We start from the raw sequence: 20,408 nt of genomic DNA on the forward strand, positions 1-20,408 counted from the left end.
GTATCTCCACCAGACACCCCCGAGTAGTATCCTTCTACGAGTGCGACTCAGCGTCCAGGCCCTCCCAGCCGCTCCGATAGGACCTAATACTGTCCTACGAGATCAGCTGCGTCTTCCAACCCCTACTCCAAAGCAGTATCCCATCATTATGACTACTCACCCCCAGCCCTCCGTATCCCCTCCTAACCAGGTGGTTCCTTTTATTGGTACCGGACAGCGCCTCCTCAACCTCGTCGAGGGGGCGTTCTTAGTTCTGAATGTCTCCAACCCTAAAGTTACCGAATCCTGTTGGTTATGTTTTTCTTCTAGACCTCCTTATTATGAAGGGTTGGGACTGTCAGGTAGTTTCAATAATACAACTCTGATATCCACTTTAGCCGGACCCTTGCTCATTCTTGTTCTGCTTCTTACTTTTGTCCCTGTGTTTTGAACCGGCTAATATCTTTTGTTAGAGAGAGAGTAAGTGCTGTTCAAGTACTAATGCTAAGACAACAGTATCACTCGCTCACACATCGAGAAGAAACAAACATTCCATGATTGGAATGCCCCAAAAAGAGAAGTGGGGAATGTAAGAATGAGAATAAGTTAGCATAAGAGTAGCCATCTTAAGGGCCTAGAAGCAGTTTTCTGAAGTTGTGACTTAAAAGAGAAAAAAAAAACAAAACTGGAACTGAGTAAGGCCTTGGAAAACAAGTTAATCATGAACACCAGGATGGGGGCAGCTGTGGCCTTCGGTCAGCTAACCTTGGTCAGTTAATCCTACATACCAAGCTTATCGTGCAGAACCTCCCTAACAATTGAAGAGCGGTCTTATCTTGCTCTCGCTTAACCCCAGGATGTATGTCTTGCAAAGATAATGTGCAGCTGTGGAAAATTACTAAGAGTTAAGTGTTTTGAAAATGCCATATAAACCCTTGGTTTTGAGTGCTTGGGGTCCTTGTTGAGACCCGCTGCGTCGGGCTGACACTTGGACCCCAGCTAGCTGGTCTCTAAATAAATTCCTCTTGCTTATTGCATCAAGAGACGCCTTCTGTGAGTGATTTGGGGTGGCGCTCTCCTCTGGGAAAAATCCAACAAAATAGGACTGAAAACAAAAAGTAAGATGCGAAGATAATACTTATTTAAATGCTGATCCCATCTGCCATACTTGAAACTAAGGGATATTTTAGAGCCTCATTTATTCATAACCCAAAACTGGAAACAATTCTAATGTGCACCGTACTAGAATAATGTGGCATATTTCACATATGATAGACAAAGGAAAAGAATGATCTGCTGCTCTAAGACACACTGTACGATCTCATCAGCTGAAGCTCCGGAATACTCAAAACCAGTCAATGTTAAAGTGAGCCAGGATACTGGTCTCCTCAGAGGAGGGGGTTACAAGAAGGGCCAAAGGCAGGCCTGGAGTGCTAGCAATGTCCTCCCTGATCTGACTGGCAGGGTACATTGTGTCAAGATGCATCAAGATGAATACTTGTGCACTTTCTGCACATTATGTCTCAATGTCTTAATAGAAAGCATTTCATAAGTATGAGCAGCTCTTTACCTCATTTTTCTGCTCTAAGGGCTGAAAATTCACTCTTCTCCAAAATAATCATGTATTTTTACACATTAGCAATCTGAGACATTACTTGCTGAAGAGTGATTTCCTAGAAAAAGAACAAAACGTATGACCTAGTCCAGCCAAGGAGGGCCCCCTCCCACTGCCCCTACCTACGATCAGCTTAATGAGAAATTAGAAGGCTGTGGGCATGAGAAAAGAGGTTCAGCAAGGTCATCCTCTTTTCCAAGGAAAAGAATAAAATCTCAAGTCCAGTGTCACTGTCCAGTGGATCACAGCTGAAAGGGTGGCAGTCTGAGGGCCAGTAGCTCAAAAACACACTGCTGTAATCCTGGCCACACCTCTATTTCATTAAGTAGGATTGACTAGTGTTTTTAGTTTCCAGGCCGAGTAAGTTTTCAAGCATAAGGACTCTACAATAGTTGGCTAAACAGCTTTGAATAAATATTTCTTATGCCACTGTAACCATTTGCTTCCCAACTATGGTTAAAATTACATGTTTTTCAAAAGCAAACTATATCAGAAATAGCATTCCGCCTTTAGATTTAAAATTTGCTCAATGCTCTGACCTCCTGCACCTTGGCGACCATGTCTTTGTACATGATGTTCATGTTGGCCTCCACGGTCTTGACCAATGCAGAAACAATGGTTTCTGCTTGTTGAGTAGTAAACTCTAAGTGAACACACAGAGACAATTACACTCAGGAAACTGTCAGGAAAAAAATCCCTTTATAGAAAGGTAGAAAATGTGAATGTACACATCTGGGTGAATGTCTGACATCAGAAGCAGGTGGAAAGCCTAGTGCAGTGGGAAGGTGAGGAGACGAGACTCACAGGTTGACGTGTCTGTCACATCTGAGCTCATTTCCTCATGTAAAGTGTGGTTGAGCTGACTGATCGCTAATGTCCTACCAAGCTGTCAAAAATCCTATTTTCAGAGACTGTCTAACGATATAGGGAATGCCTGCAATTCAAGGTCAGGGGAAAAGAAGTAAGACTGAATATTATGGATACAACTTACTGCTTTTGTAATCTAACAAAGACTCTAGGTAATTTTTACTTTTTTCGAAGTGAGTTAATTTTTTATAATGGCTATGACTTCCTTAATTTTAAAATGTGTATGTTAGTAAAAAATAATTCACTTAAGTGGGAAAGTGCAATTATTTTATATCCAGCAAAAATCAGTCAAATTATGAATTATATGAATAGTAATTTAGCTGTTAGCTTATTTAATGTTAAGAGACAAAGTCAGTTCTTTTGGTTTTCTTCCATAGTTATCTTTAGTTACTAGTGAGGGGACCCAGATTAGAAAAAATATATTCTTCTATACTCAATAAATATTGCTGAATTGAATTATATAAAGATTCAACAGTGTTGCTATATCTAATAACTTTAGGTAGAAACTTACATTTGACACTGGAAATTCTAATGAAATGCCTAAAACTAAATCCCTGGAAAGTAATTCTATTAAATACTTCTATTTGTAAGAACGTCAGAAGAATCTGTTGATTCTTTAATTTGTGTGAATAAAATTATAACCAACACATTGGGTAATAAGCATAGGGCTATAACTAGAAAAAAACAATGACAGAGCCACCATCCAAAAGACAAACAACAACAAATGTTGGCAAGGGAGAAAGGGGAACCCTCGTACACTGCTGGTGGGAATGTAACTTAGTTTAACCATTGTGGAAAGCAGTATGGAGGTTCCTCAAAAAGCTCAAAATAGAAATACCATTTGACCCAGGAATCCCACTTCTAGGAATTTAGAACTAAATTGTAAAAAGAAAGGAAAAAGGCTCACAAACTCATGGAGGCTTAACAACATGCTCCTAAATAATCAACAGATCAATGACCAATTTAAAATAGTGACCAAGCAATATATGGAAACAAATGACAACAACAACAGAAATCCCCAATTTTTGTGGGACACAGTGAAAGCAGTCTTGAGAAAAGTATATAGCGATCCAGGCATATTTAAAGAAGGAAGAACAAACCCAAATGAATAGTCTAACATCACAATTATCAAAATTGGAAAAAGAAGAACAAATGAGGCCTAAAGTCAGCAGAAGGAGGGACATAATAAACATCAGGGAAGAAATAAATAAAATTGAGAAGAATAAACATAGAAAAAAATTAATGAAACAAAGAGCTGGTTCTTTGAGAAATAAACAAAATAGATAAGCCTCTAGCCAGACTTATTAAGAGAAAAAGAGAATCAACACACATCAACAGAATCAGAAATGAGAAAAGAAAAATCATGGCAGAACCCACAGAAATACAAAGAAAAACTAGAGAATACTATGAAAACCTATATGCTAACAAGCTGGAAAACCTAGAAGAAATGGACAACTTCCTAGAAAAATACAACCTTCCAAGACTGACCAAGGAAGAAATACAAAATTTAAACAAACCTATTACGAGCAAAGAAATTGAAGCGGTAATCAAAAAATTACCCAAGAACAAAACCCCTGGGCCAGTTGGATTTACCTCAGAATTTTATCAGACATATAGAAAAGACATAATACCCATTCTCCTTAAATTTTTCCAAAAAATAGAAGAGGAGGGAATACTCCCAAACTCATTCTGTGAAGCCAACATCACCCTAACAACAAAACCAGGCAAAGACCCCACCATAAAAGAAAAGAACAGACGAATATCCCTGATGAACGTAGATGCAAAAATCTATGCAAAGATCAACAAAATATTAGCAAACTGAATTCAAAAATACATCAAAAGGACAATACACCATGACCAAGTGGGATTCATTCCAGGGATGCAAGGATGGTACAACATTCGAAAATCCATCAACATCATCCAACACATCAACAAAAAGAAGGACAAAAACCACATGATTGGGGTGTAGCCAAGATGGTGGCGTGAGTAGAGCAGTGGAACTCCCCTCCCAAAACCACATATATTTTTGAAAATACAACAAAGTCAACTCTTTCTAAAAGAGAGACCAGAAGACACAGGACAACAACCAGACTACATCCAAACCTGCGAGAACCCAGTGCCTCATGAAGGGGGTAAGATACAAGTTGCAGCCCGGCAGGACCCAAGTGCCCCTCACTCCAACTCCTGGTGGGATGAGAGGAGTCGGCATGGGGAGGGAGAGGGAGCCCAGGACTGCTAATCACCCAGCCCCAGACATCCACACCGGAGTGCAGACACAGTGCATGCGTGGGGTCCTGGATACTAGGGAAACAGGAAAGTAAGACCTGTGAGCGGGTCCCTGCAGCCAGCGCCCTGGTGACAAAGAAAAGCGAGTGCATTTTGGAAGTCTTAAAGGGACAGGGACCCCATAGCCATACGGAAGCATCCCGGGTCACTTAGTCCAGCAGCAGGGAACTCTGGGCACCCTAAACCCCTGGATAGCAGGGCAGCTCAGAGGCCACTCATTGAGATAAACAGCCTCCCACCTGTTCCCCCTCTGATGTGGCTCCGCCATATTGGAGCAGCAGCCAGAGGCAGGCCACACCCAGAGCAACAGCAGAGATAAACTCCATAGTGGCTGGGCAAGAATCAGAAGCCCCGTCTGCATGAAGCTGCCCAGCACAAGCCACTAGAGGTTGCTGTTCTCCTAGGAGAGGAAGGCCACAAACCAATAAGAAGGGAAGTTTTTCCAGCCGTCACTCGTGCCAACTCTGCAAACTATCTGTATCGCCATGAAAAGGCAAAATTTGAGGCAGACAAAGATTACAGAGACAACACCTGAGAAGGAGACAGACCTAACCAGTCCTCCTGAAAAAGAATTCAAAATAAAAATCATAAACATGGTGACAGAGATGCAGAGAAATATACAAGAGCTAAGGGATAAAGTCTGGAGGGAGATTACAGATGTCAGGAAGGAGATTACAGAAGTGAAACAAACTCTGGAAGGATTTATAAGCAGAATGGATAAGATGCAAGAGGCCATTGATAGAATAGAAACCAGAGAACAGGAACGCATAGAAGCTGACACACAGAGAGATAAAAGGATCTCCAGGAATGAAACAATACTAAGAGAACTGTGTGACCAATCCAAAAGGAACAATATCTGCATTATAGGGGAACCAGAAGAAGAAGAGAGAGAAAAAGGGACAGAAAGTGTCTTTGAAGAAATAATTGCTGAAAACTTCCCCAAACTGGGGGAGGAAATAATTGAACACACCACGGAAATACACAGAACTCCCAACAGAAAGGACCCAAGAAGGACAACACCAAGACACATAATAATTAAAACGGCAAAGATCAAGGACAAGGACAGAGTTTTAAAGGCAGCTAGAGGGAGGAAAAAGGTCACCTATAAAGGAAAACCCATCAGGCTATCACCAGACTTCTCAACAGAAACCTTACAGGCCAGAAGAGAATGGCATGATATATTTAATGCAATGAAACAGAAGGGCCTTGAACCAAGGATACTGTATCCAGCATGATTATCATTTAAATATGAAGGAGGGATTAAACAATTCCCAGACAAGCAAAAGTTGAGGGAATTTGCCTCCCACAAACCACCTCTACAGGGTATTCTAGAGGGACTATTCTAGATGGGAGCACTTCTAAGACTAAACAGATGTCACCAGAGAAAATAAAATCACAGCAATGAAAGCAGATGAAACAAATACTAACTAAAGGCAAAAAATAAAATCAACTACCCACTAAAAGCAGTTAAAGGAAACATGAAAGAGCACAGAATAAAACAATCAACATATAAAGAATGGAGGAGGAGGAATAAGAAGGGAGAGAAGAAAAGAATCTCCGGACAGTGTATATAATAGCTCGATAAGTGAGCTAATTTAAGCAGTAAGATACTAAAGAAGCCAACCTTGAGCCTTTGGTAACCATGAATCTAAAGCCTGCAATGGCAATAAGTACATATCTTTCAATAGTCACCCTAAATTTAAATGGACTGAATGCACCAATCAAAAGACACAGAGTAATAGAATGGATAAAAAAGCAAGACCCATCTATATGCTGCTTACAAGAAACTCACCTCAAACCCAAAGACATGCACAGACTAAAAGTCAAGGGATGGAAAAACATATTTCAGGCAAACAACAGAGAGAAGAAAGCAGGGGTTGCAGTACTAGTATCAGACAAAATATACTTCAAAACAAAGAAAATAACAAGAAAGAAAGAAGGACATTACATAATGATAAAGGGCTCAGTCCAACAAGAGGATATAACCTTTCTAAATATATATGCACCCAACACAGGAGCACCAGCATATGTGAAACAAATACTAACAGAACTAAAGGGGGAAATAGAATGCAATGCATTCATTTTAGGAGACTTCAACACACCACTCACTCCAAAGGATAGATCCATTGGGCAGAAAATAAGTAAGGACACGGAGGCACTGAGCAACACAATAGAACAGATGGACCTAATAGACATCTATAGAATTCTACATCCAAAAGCAGCAGGATACACATTCTTCTCAAGTGCACATGGAACATTCCCCAGAATAGACCACATACTAGGCCACAAAAAGAGCCTCAGTAAATTCCAAAAGATTGAAATTCTACCAACCAACTTTTCAGACCACAAAGGTATAAAACTAGAAATAAAATCTCCAAAAAAAAACCAAAAAGGCTCACAAACACATGGAGGCTTAACAACATGCTCCTAAATAATCAATGGATCAATGAACAAATTAAAATAGAGATCAAGGAATATATGGAAACAAATGACAACAACAACACAAAGCCCCAACTTCTGTGGGACACAGTGAAAGCAGTCTTGAGAAAAGTATATAGCGATCCAGGCACACTTAAAGAAGGAAGAACAATCCCAAATGAATAGTCTAACATCACAATTATCGAAACTGGAAGAAGAACAAATGAGGCCTAAAGTCAGCAGAAGGAGGGACATAATAAAAATCAGAGAAGAAATTTAAAAAATTGAGAAGAATAAAACAATAGACAAAATCAATGAAACCAAGAGCTGGTTCTTTGAGAAAATAAACAAAATAGATAAGCCTCTAACCAAACTTATTAAGAGAAAAAGAGAATCAACACACATCAACAGAATCAGAAATAAGAATGGAAAAATCACGACAGACTCCACAGAAATACAAAGAATTATTAAAGACTACTATGAAAACCTATATGCTAACAAGCTGGAAAACCTAGAAGAAATGGACAACTTCCTAGAAAAATACAACCTTCCAAGACTGACCAAGGAAGAAACACAAAAGTTAAACAAACCAATTATGAGCAAAGAAATTGAAACGGTAATTTAAAAACTACCCAAGAACAGAACCCCCGGGCCAGACTGATTTACCTCAGAATTTTATCAGACACACAGAGAAGATATAATACCCATTCTCCTTAAAGTTTTCCAAAAAATAGAAGAGGAGGGAATACTCCCAAACTCATTCTATGAAGCCAACATCACTCTAATACCAAAACCAGGAAAAGACCCCAACAAAAAAGAAAATTACAGACCAATAACCCTGATGAATTTAAATGCAAAAATATTCAATAAAATATTAGCAAACTGAATTCAAAAATATAAAAAGGATCATACACCATGACCAAGTGGGATTCATCCCAGGGATGCAAGGATGTTGCAACATTTGAAAATCTATCAACATCATCCACCACATCAACAAAAAGAAGGACAAAAACCACATGATCATCTCCATAGATGCTGAAAAAGCATTTGACAAAACTCAACATCCATTCATGATAAAAACTTTCAACAAAATGGATATAGAGGGCAAGTACCTCAACATAATAAAGGCCATCTATGATAAACCCACAGCCACCATCATACTGAACAGCGAGAAGCTGAAAGCTTTTCCTCTGAGATCAGGAACAAGACAGGGATGCCCACTCTCCCCACTGTTGTTTAACATAGTACTGGAGGTCCTAGTCATGGCAATTAGACAAAACAAAGAAATACAAGGAATCCAGATTGGTAAAGAAGAAGTTAAACTGTCACTATTTGCAGATGACATGATATTGTATATAAAAAACCCAAAAGACTCCACTCCAAAACTACTAGAACTGATATCAGAATACAGCAAAATTGCAGGATACAAAATTAACACACAGAAATCTGTGGCTTTCCTGTACACTACAATGAACTAATAGAAAGAGGAATCAGGAAAACAACTCCATTCACAATTGCATCAAAAAGAATAAAATACCTAGGAATAAACCTAACCATGGAAGTGAAAGACCTATACCCTTAAAACTACAAGACACTCTTAAGAGAAATTAAAGAGAACACTAACAAATGGAAACTCATCCCATGCTCCTGGCTTGGAAGAATTAATATCGTCAAAATGGCCATCCTGCCCAAAGCAATATACAGATTTGATGCAATCCCTATCAAATTACCAGCAACATTCTTCAACAAACTGGAACAAATAGTTCAAAAATTCATATGGAAACACCAAAGACCCCGAATAGCCAAAGCAATCCTGAGAAAGAAGAATAAAGTGGAGGGGGATCTCACTCCCCAACTTCAAGCTCTACTACAAAGCCATAGTAATCAAGACAATTTGGTACTGGCACAAATCTTTTAAGCATTATAAAAAATTAGGTTGTTTATATTTATGTTACTGAATTGTAACAATTCTTTATATATTCTGGATACAAATTTTTTCTCAAAGAAATTTAAAGAAGCCTTAATATTTGAAAATATTTTCTCCCACATTCTGGCTTGCCTTATTTTATTAACATCTTCAGTGAAAAAGGTGATTTTAATTTTGATAAAGTTCCATTTATTTTTTTCTTTTATGATTAGTGTTTGTTGTGTCCTACGAATGAGATCTTTGCTACTTTAAGATTGTGTGTATTTTCTCCTGGAAGTTTTATCTTTGACAATTAAATCTATGAGTTAACATTTCTCTGGTTTGAAATAAGGGTCACATGGATAGCTGGTTGTTCTAGCATCATTTGTTTGAAAAGACTGTCCTTTTGTCATTGAATTACCTTGTTACTTTTGTTGAAAATCAGTTGAACATTTTTATATGTGAGTTTATTTTTAGATTCTCTATCTGTTCCATTGATTTATGTTCCTATCCTTATGCTAGTACTTCACTATCTTAATTTCAATAGCTATTTAGTAAGATTTAATCTCAGTGCTAAATAATCAAACCTTTTCTTCTAAATTTTTTGGACTATCCCAGGCTCTTTGAGTTTCCATATAAACTTTGACATTTTAAAATCAACTTGTAAATTTCTACAAAACATTGCCTTGTTAAGTCTATAGATAAATTTGGGGACAGTGATATTTTAGCAATATTAAGGCTTCATATTCATGAATAGGCATATTTCTCCATTTATTTATTTAAGTCTCTTTATTTCTCTCTGCTACATTTCAGTTCTCAGTGTATACATCTTTACCATAGGTATTTCATATTTTTTGCATTGCAAATGATAAAGTTTTTTAAAAATTCACTTTTCAATTGTTTATTATTGGTATGTAGCAATACTATGGAGTCTTCCAATATTGATAAAATCGACATTAATTGACATTAACTGACATTAATTAACATTAATACTAAGTTTAAGGTGTACAATGTGATGATTTGATAGACATATATACTGTGAAATGTTTACCACAGTAAGGTTATTTAACACATCTTTTACATAATTGCCATTTTGTTCTTGTTGTTATGGTGAGAACATTAAAGCTCTACTCTCATAGCCACTTATACTATATATAATACAGTATTATTAATTATGGTCAACCACGCTGTACATTAGATCCCTGGAAGCAATTAATCTTATAACTGGAAGTTTGTACTCTTTGACAATGTTACCTCATTTCCCCCACCCCTCAGTTCCTGACAACCCACCATTATGCTCTTTGTTTCTATGAGTTTGATGTTTTTAGATTTCACATATAAGTGAGATCATACAGTATTTGTCTTTTTTTGTCTGACTTTACTTCATTTAACATAATTCCCTCAGTTCCATTCATGTTGTTGCAAATGGCAGGATATCCTATTTAATGGCTGAGTAATATTCCATTGTATATATATATACCATATCTTTATCCTTTTATCTGTCAATGGACACTTAGGTTGTTTCCATGTCTTGGCTATTATGAATAATACTTCAATGAACATGGAAGTATAGATATCTCTTTGAGGCAGTGATTTCATCTTCTTCAGATATATACCCATAAAAAGGATTGTTGGATCACATGGTAGATCTATTTTTAATTTTTAGAGAAAACTCCATACTGTTTTACTTAGTTGCTATATCAATTTGCAGTCCCATAAAGAGTGTATTAGGGTTACCTTTTCCCCACATCCATGCCAATATTTATCTCTTGTCTTTTGGAAATAGCCATCCTGAAAGGTGTGAAGTGATATTTCATGGTGATTTTGATTTGAATTTATCTGATTATTAGTGAGTTTCTTCATGTACCTGTTGGTCATTTGTATGTCTTCTTTGGAAAAATGTCTATTCAAATCCTCTGCCCATTTTTTAATAGGGTTTTTTTTTTTTTACTTTTGAGTTGCATGAATTCTTTATATACTTTTGGTCCTAACCTCTTATCAGATATATGGCTTGCAAATATTTTTCCCATTTTCTAGGTTGCCTTTTCATTTTGTTGATTGCTTCTTTTGCTGTGAAGAAGACTTTTAGTTTGATATAGTACCACTTGTTGATATTTGCTTTTGCTTCCTTTGTTTCTGGTGTCATATTCAAAAAAGTCATTGCCAAAATCCTCGTCAAGCAGATTCTTTCCTATATTTTCCTCTAGGAGTGTAATGGCTTTGGGTTTTATATTTAAGTCCTTTATCTATTTGAATTAATTTTTTGTGAATAGTGTTAGAGGGGACCCAATTTTATTCCTCTGCATGTGGATATCTAGCCTCCCCAGCACCATTTGTTGAACAGACTATCCCTTCCCTGTTGATATTCTTGTCTCCCATGTCAAGTATTAGACCCTATATGTGTTTATTTCTGGGCTGTCTATTCTGTTCCATTAGTCTGTAAGTCAGTTTTTATGTTAATACCATACTGTTTTGATTACTATAGCTTTGCAATATAGTTTGAAACCAGGAAGCCTGCCTGCCGCTTTGTTCTTTCTCAAGATTGCTCTGGGCATTTGGGTTTTTTTGTGGTTCCATATAAATTTTGGGATTTATTTTTCTATTTCTGTGAAAAAATGCCATTGGAATTTTGATAGGAATTGCATTGAATCTACAGGTGGCCTTGAGTGGTATGGACATTTTAATAATATTAAGTCTTCCAATCCTTGCACATGGGATATCTTTCCATTTATTTGTGTCTTCTTCTATTTCCTTCCTCAATGTCTTATAGATTCTAGTGTACAGATCTTTCACTTCTTTGGTTACATTTATCCCTATGTATTTTATTGGTTTTGATTCTATTGTAAATGGTATTGTTTTATTTCTTTTCCAGTTGGAACATTGTTAGTAATGCTATTGATTTTTAAATATTGACCTTGTATCTTGAAACTTTGCTAAATGTACTTATTAGTTCGAGTAATTCCAGTAGCTTTAATATTTTCCTTAGGATTTTCTATGTAGATAATCATGTCTGCAAATTAATAGTTTTTCTTCTTCTTTCTAATCTGTGTGACTTATAATTCTTTTTATTTCCATATTGCATTGGCTATGACTTCCAGTTCAGTGTGGATGGGAGTGGGAGAGTGAACATTCTTACTCTGTTCCTGATCATAGTGGGAAAAGAGTTTTTCACCATTTTATGTTAACTCTAAGTTTTTGTAGTTGCCCTTTGTCAGACTGAAGAATTTCCCCCTTTGCTGAGAGTTTTTATCATGAATAAGTGTTAGATTTTGTCAAATGTTTTTTCTGCATACTTTGAGATGATCATGGTTTATCTCTTTTATTCTTTTAAAATGGTGAATTACACTGATTTAAAATGTCAAATTATCCTTCAATTCCTAGATAAACCTCACTTAAAGATGATGTATTATCCTTTTAAAATATAGTTTGTTTTCTTTGATAGTATTTTGTTAAGGATCTTGACTCTATAATCATGAAGATTAGCCATAGTTTTATTTTCTTATAATGCCTTTTTTCTTTAGTATGAGGGTAATGCTGGCCTCATAAAATAAGATGGAAATGTTCCTTGTCTCCTATTTTCTGAAAGTATTTGTGTAGAATTGATATTATTTCTTCCCTAAGTATTTGATAGAATTTGTCAGAGAAGGTTTCTAGACCTGGAAATTTATTTGTGTAAAGGTTTTTAATTATCATTCCATTTCTTTGGTAGATATAGTTTTATTCATAGCTTTTCTTCTTGTGCCATTTTTGATAATCTGCACCTTTTAATGAATATGACGATTTATCTAATCTGTCAAATTTATTGGCATATAGTTGTTTCTACTCTTACCTTATTATTCTTTTAATATTTGTAGGAACTATGATGTTCCCCCTTTCATTCCTGATATTGGTACTTTGTGTCTTCTTGGTTAACCTAGTCATACTCATCCATTTCATCAATCTTCTCAAAGAACAAGCTTTTGGTTTCATTGGTTTTTCTCTATTGTTTGCCACTTTCTGTTTCTTTTTACAAGAGAGAAAATTGTAGTCATAGTTTGTCCTTTGCCTCAACAGTGAACAATACTAAATATTCCTATTTATGTTAATACTGACTCAAAAACACACAATTAAAAATTATTATGTAACTCTATTTGAAGGCTGAGAAAAATGGAGGAGGGAAGATAGTTTATGAAAATCTTATTTTAATCCTCATAATAGAAAGTCAATGGATTAATCAACAAATAGGCATATCATTTTGAAATGTGAGGTAGATACTCAAAAGAGCTAAAGGAATTGAAAATGGTAGTATTTAGGAGATGAAACTAGGAAGTTATGTAGGAGGCTGTCATTTCTTACTATAAGGTGTTTTTGTATTGATTTTTAAAATACATGGATGTAATATATATTGATAAAGTAAAAATCAATTTAACATTTCATTTTAATGTTCAATGTCTCAGTGTAGGAGAAAGCACACCTAGGAAACAACAAGTTTGGAGGGGCAGCTGCTCTTGATGCTTGCATCCCAGGTAAAGAGAGAAAAAGAGTAATAAGTCTAGAGAGGCAGTTAAGAGTCCTGGGAGAGAGTGCGGACCAGGTCTCAAGGCGAATGCCTCTGACTTTGAATATTGCTAAAAGATGCCTTTATTTTTCATTTAGTTAAGAAAATTCTGCATTTGCTTTTATTCGAATGAAATTATCATAAAGGTAAAATTATAAAGCCTATTGTGGCCAAACTTATGATTGCCACATACATATCTCCATAAATAGTAATATTAGATAGTTCTTTATAGTTTATAATTTTCATGTGAGTTGCTTTATTTAATCCTCAGGTTAGTCCTGCAAGTCCAGTATTTATAGATAGTATCTTCACTTTGTAGCTGAATGTAGTTTAGAAGGTTTGCTCAAGGTCACACAGGTGATAAATGCCAGAAGGAGGACTCCAATCTCATTACTTCCACTAGTATTTCCATATACATGGTCATACCATCAAACAATTTCAAACATGTTGATATATTTATCTGCATGTCTTCAAAACTAATCTGACTACTTGAATGGTAGGTAGCAGGATGGAATATATACTGACCTTGGTTGAACAGGTTTGGGTATAAACTGTACTACAGTAGCTTGCTGCACGACCTTGGGGATATCACACCATTTATCTGAGCCATATTTTCTCCAACTGAAACAGTATTATTACCTTTTTCATAGGGATATTCTTAAGAGTTAATATATATAAAATGCTTATTACAGTACCAGGAGGTTAGTATGGACTCAATAATTGCTTCATAGATTTATCACTTTTGTTAAGTATAAAGGAGTTATATACTCTCTCTCTCTCTATATATATATCTAATGATTCATGCTTTCTATTTTTTACATAAGAGAATAACAATATTGCCTCATTATAAAAATGATATTAAGTTTTTTGAGTGAAATGCTCAGATAAAAAAAAACGAAGCATGCATATATAAACATCAAAGTTAAACTGAAACTACTTTAAAAATTAATTTACTTTTGGAGATCACCTTTACAGTACATGAATCACTAGAAATCAGGCTACATCTGAATAAATCCTACTTTTGTAAAGTGGTATAAATGCAGAGAAAAATATGGATAAATATATATCAAACAGTTAATAATGGTGGTCATCTGTAAGGGTTGGGATCATGGTCGTGGGCATTGACCCATTTACATTTTTAGTACTTTTTAAAAAATAATGAACACATACTACATCTATTATCTGAAAAAAATATGATTTAAAAACAATTATATGAAATAAGCGTCTCTTTTATCAAAATGTTTGTCATGATTTGCTTCATGCTGGTTCCTACTGATCACTGCTTCCTAAATGCTGAAGTCTTCCTCATGGTTGACATAAGCTAATGTTCCTATTTCTAGAATTTCTGGAAGCTAGAATTTGCATCTGTGTCCCAGAATTTGCATCTGGTTTCCATATAGGAGCTGTGTTCTTTGGTTGTCTCTAGGTCTGGTAATCAGAACATTTTTGGATCAGAGAAAATTTGCTCATCTGAAAGGAGAAATATCACTGCTAGGCTTTCCAGCCATGAATATGATTTGCTAAGGACACTATTGCTGTCAAAACCATTTTAATTAAAATATTTATAAACAGAGATTAAGAAGAGAGTTGGCTGTTACCTCATACCCCAAGATGGCATTAAAGCTTTTCTTTTCAATTATTCCTAGTTATTTCTAAAACTAATGCTACACTGGATTTTAACCTTTGTCTCCCTTTCTGGACCAGTTGGGGGTCTATCCAAAGCTCCTTTCCTCAATTCCGTCTCCCCACGTTTTCCCTTTGCCCCTTCTCTCTGGAGCTGAGGCTTCTTCCGGGAGCTGGGAGGCGGGGGAGAGGCTGGCTTCAGCTTCAACAGCTGTGGGAGCGGCTTGGCTCCCTGCGTCCCCAGGCAGTCTCGCTTCTTCCAAGGGCTCTTGGAATTGGGTGTCCAGCAGCTTCCAGGAAAGTCCTAGAGTTTCAAATGCTTTCAGATCTCACCTTATCACTGTCTTAAAGATGGCATCATTCTCCAAGCTGACAACTTTTCTACAAAGGAGGAAGACTGGAGAACGTTAGTTCTGTCCAGGTGCTCCCGTTACTGACTGGTCCTGTGGATGCGAGCAAGCGCAGTCCAGGCACTACTCCTCTCAAGGCAGTGTGCTCTAACATCAGCAAAACCTTTCCCCTCGTGCCGCTGCTGAGCTTCGATTCCTGGAAGGAGCAGGAGCTGGCTGCTGTTCTGGTAGCGGCGTGTGGAGCCACCCAGGAGGCCCTGCGCCACCCCCACGTGAGCTCATGAACACTTGTTGTCCGGACTCAAGTTCACGGCAACTGCATCAATGTTCTCACTTGAATATGAGACTTTAAAAGAAATTACATCTGGGATGACTCCCCTTTTGAAAGAATTGAGGCAAGTTTTAAAAAGGCTGTCACAGGTCGTGAAGGAGAAAGCTGACGGGCTTGTCCGATGGCTCAGGCTCTGGGGAGTGGGCCGAGCGTTCCTGGTAGGTCGCCCGTCAGAGGTGTGGACGGCTGACAAGACCTGTCCTCAGAGTCTTCAAAACCAAGATCAGAGTAAAATTGGTGTGTATGTTTGGCAATGACCCCATTCAAAGTTGCTTTTTGAGAAGTGTGACCATATATAGAGAGACTCTTGTGATAAGATAGGACGTGGCTCAGGCTTTAATTTTTAAAACAAAACTGCAACTTGGACACCTCCCTCTGAGTACCTGGAGCTTATGGTTCCCCTTTCAACCAGCAATGTGAGTCTTTACCCTTGGGCAGAGGTATAAAACTTGGTGGTTCAGAGCATATGATTTGGAGTCAGCCTAGAGTCAGACATTCAGTTCTGCCACATGCCACTGAGAACACTTAACATGCTTGTCCTTCAGTCTTTCCTTCTATAATCTGGGCACAATAATAGTACTGACCCACAGGGTGGCTGTGAAGATGAGTGAAATAGGGTGTGTTGAGCACTGGAGATCTTGCTCTGTGCTAGTGGGTGGTACCACAACCAGAGAGGCTGAGGGAATGCGGGGCAGTTTTTGTTAGTTATCTTAAATGCTCAGCTCCTGTCAAAGTTCAATGAGAACATTGATCTTTGAGAATAATGACCATGAGAATTGCTGATATTTGTTCGGTGCACTTACCATGGGCACGGTCTTACTCATTTGCTCCTCACCACAACCTAGGAGGAGAAGCCCACAGCACATGCGATCCACCCATTCCTCTACGGTAGTTCCCGTAGAAGGTCGGGTGAGATGAGCACAAGGCTGCCTCCAGAGCGGAAAATTCTTTCACAGGCTATGATGTAGCTTTATGTCCTCAACCTTTCTTGAAAGTCAATGCGAGCAATAGCCATGCGATAAACACTGTTATTGAATACAGTGCATTTCATTGCCCAGCAGCCTTTATAGAAACCATATGTCATGAATTTCTTTCAGAGCTAAGAAAGAGGTTGTATCTCTTGATGTTTTCTTTTATTAGACAGATAACTGGGCTTAATGCCTAGAGACTCTAATTCAGTAGATTTGGGCAGGGTTGGATAACTGCCTTTAAAAAATGCTCAGTCCCTCTGTGAATCAGGCACAGCCAGGGTTAGGAGCCCCTAATGGGGCTCGCCAGCTTTCCCTGTGGGCCCTGGTTGTTTGGCATCATGGAGCTAAGATCTGTGCTCAGAGATAGCTCACTGCTCTTAACTGAATGTTAGTGTCCCTCAAAATCCGTATGTTGAATGCTAAGTCAGATGTGATAGTACTAGGAGGAGGGGGCTGTAGGAGGCGATTAGATCATGAGGGTGGATGAATGGGACCAGTGTCCTTATAAAAGAGACCCCACAGAGCGCTCTCACCCCTCCATCATGTGAGGACACAGTGAGACGGCCTCCAATGAACCAAGAAGTGGGCTCTCAGCAGACATGGAATCCGCAGGCACCTCGATCTGGGACTTCCCAGCATTCAGAACTGTGAGAAAAAGTTGTTTACAAGCCACAGGTCTATGGTGTTCTGTTTTGGCAGCCTAAATGGACTGGGATAACTCCTTTTACCAAGATTTTCTGATAGAAATTTTGCTCCTTTTTCATGCCTCATCTTTTGTTCTTTAATTTACCTTCTGTTAATAATTTTATTATTCCCATGTCACTTCTTGTAAAATGCCTCTAATCTGGCTTCCTTCCCTACAAAGTGTCTTGAGGCACTGTGACGTGAAGAGAGACTGCTCTCGGGGGAGGAGCTCAGCCCCGGGATCGTGAGGAGAGGGCCGTGATGAGTCCACAGGAAGGCACTGGAGTGAGTGCAGACGCAGAGGTGCGGGACAGAGGGCAGGGTTTGTCTCATTTCGTGGACCTCCCACTTGGTTCCACTAATGTCGGTTCAGATGCATTCCTGGCTCACAGTGAGTCAGCATGCAGCAATTATTTCATGCTTGTTAACAAGGTGATGGGACTTCTGTGACAATGAACTTGGCCTAGGTGGCTCGACACAGAACTTACAATCAGCGCTCCTTGCTTTACAGCAGCCTTCATAGAATAAAAAGAGACAATTCCAAAGGTCATTGCAAGATTACAAAATAACCAGTCTGACACATGTGCTGTTCCATTTGGGAAGCTGACTGATACGGGTCTGGACGAAATGACATTGGCTTCAGTCTGGAGCTGGGTCTAGGTTAAGACAGAAATACATAATGTGACTAGCTGCAGGCATTTGTTGGTTTTACTTTCTCTGTAGGAAAAATAATTTTTTTTTCATTTAGTGTGAAAAATACTCCAATATTACCAGACTGTATTAAAATAATGGGATTGATGGAACAGTTTTCAAGTTAAATTTTGAGTGAAGCTTTGTGCTTTTTCCTCCTCTGTTAATCAGTGTAAATGAATTAAAACTAAGTGTAACCAGACTTTTTCATTCCAGAGGTGATCATAATCCAACTATTTAATCTGGACACACTCTTCCTGCTTTCCAAAGAATGATTAGTTTCATTTATACTTTCCAAGCAACTGCTCTGTGTATACTTTTGCATTGGATACTGTCACTGTCCATCAGGAATTCACCATTAAATTGGGACAATGCATTGTGCATAAGATACAGAAATGAAAATGATTAGCATCATGAAGCAGTGTAAATTAACTGACAAAAGGAGGTGGAAACACAAGTTAGCAGGAATTCGGAGGCAGGCATAATCACATAGGCCTCCCCAGAGCCCTGTGCGGGTCTGGGTAAAGCCATACGTTTGGATACCACTCTGCAGCATCTCTCCCCTCCCCAGCCACAGGGTCTGTGCACCTGGGGGAGCCTGCTTTCCCCTTTCCAGTACCACATGTTTGCCAAATGCCATTCCCCCCACTCAGAGCATCCATCCCCCTTCTTCACTTAGCATAATTCTCCAAAGGTTTACAAATGGAAGTCCTTGAATGTTGGGCTTCGAATATGAGCTTTCTGTTAATGGAATCACTCCTTCTGAGTAGGGTTGTAAAATGGTAGGTGTGAACCAAGGCCTGAATTTGTGAGAAGAGAATCATTTCCACATAACATTCCACATAACAGGTTTATGTCTCCTATTTATTATTTACTTTAGGATATCTGAGAAGGTGCTAGAATAATTTATTTATTAGCCCCCTCTGTGAGAAAAGGGATAAAGACAAAGCAACCTTAGTCATGACAAGAACTCAAAAGATCTTTCTACACTCTGGATCCCAGAGATGATGTCTGGAAGTGTCGCAGCTTGCGAGGGTGGAGCAGTTGCTACCAGCATCTTGTGGGTGGTGGCCAGGGATGCAGCTAAGCACCCTGCGATGCACAGGACAGTCTGTCTGTCACAAAGAATTATCTGGATGAAAATGTTAACAGTGCTGAGGAAGTTTGCACCAAGGAATCTTAGAAGTTACTGATTGACTCCCAGCTCAGAGAAGGTTGCTTGGAAAGTTATATCTCAGAAAAAAAGGAAAACAAAATAGTAAATCTGTTCAGCCTACAGCATTTTGACCAGTCCAATGAAGAGTCCAGTTTATTCATTAGAACGCCCATTGCCAACTGTTCTTTGCCTTTACAGCCATGCATTCAGTGCAAAGCTGACATTTCTGACTGACCTACACATAGCAATGCCAAACAAATGGCTTCGGGGAGGGCATACACTGTATCATTGCTAATGCAGTGCTGTCAGCTTTTTAATTTGTTTAGTTTCCTCTTGGGTGTGTCAAGAGCTCCCACTTTCCCAAGTATGACTGGGTTAGACAGTTCTTCCTAGTTCTCATTTTTCTCTGGAGGAAATGCCATGTGTGTGGTGAAGGCTGGGGAAGGCAGGAGTCTACAGTGAAATCCTGAGGGGACCTGAAAGCCTCTGTCTGGATTTTCCCTTCATAGGGTTGTGGCCTTAGTTGAACAGAGGCTGTTGATGAGCGGTAACTATTGTTTTGCATGTTTATAATACATTTATTTGGGGGGACCAGGTTCAGAGGATATTTTAACTTTATTCTGATGATGAATGTATAGAACTTATGTACATGTTTTAATAATAGAAATGATCTGCACACTTAGGTGTCATTTGTATTAGCATAATTTTTAACCCATGAAAATTAATTCAACAAGTATTTATCACATGCCAACTATGTATAGACTTGGTACTATGTACAATGACATGGGATTCATAGTCTAGTCCAGGAGACAGCCAAGTAAAAGGGTAATTCCAATATAGTGAGCTAAGTGCTATAGCAGGACAGGTATACAGCTCTGTGGGAGCATAGTGAGAAGTCCCTCAGCTGAGACCTGAGACCTGAAGGTAGTTAGAAATTAGTGATAAGAAGCATATGCAGGAGTGGTGGTGAGGTGGGGTGGGGTGGGATGGTATTC

General features: G+C 38.4%; 1 long non-coding RNA gene across 1 annotated transcript in view; it reads right to left on the reverse strand.

Moving 5' to 3' along the window:
* Positions 1–1,230: 1,230 nt before the first annotated feature.
* Positions 1,231–20,408, reverse strand: part of LOC130681289 (uncharacterized) — a 92,134-nt gene continuing 72,956 nt past the window's right edge. Inside the window, exons 2-3 of the long non-coding RNA XR_008994331.1 lie at positions 2,134–2,237; positions 1,231–1,652 (exon numbers count right to left, since the gene is read on the reverse strand). This is a non-coding gene — a long non-coding RNA (uncharacterized LOC130681289). The remainder of the gene's footprint in view (positions 1,653–2,133; positions 2,238–20,408) is intronic.

Source organism: Manis pentadactyla, chromosome 16 (genome assembly GCF_030020395.1).
Source record: "Manis pentadactyla isolate mManPen7 chromosome 16, mManPen7.hap1, whole genome shotgun sequence".
Lineage (NCBI taxonomy): Eukaryota > Metazoa > Chordata > Mammalia > Pholidota > Manidae > Manis > Manis pentadactyla.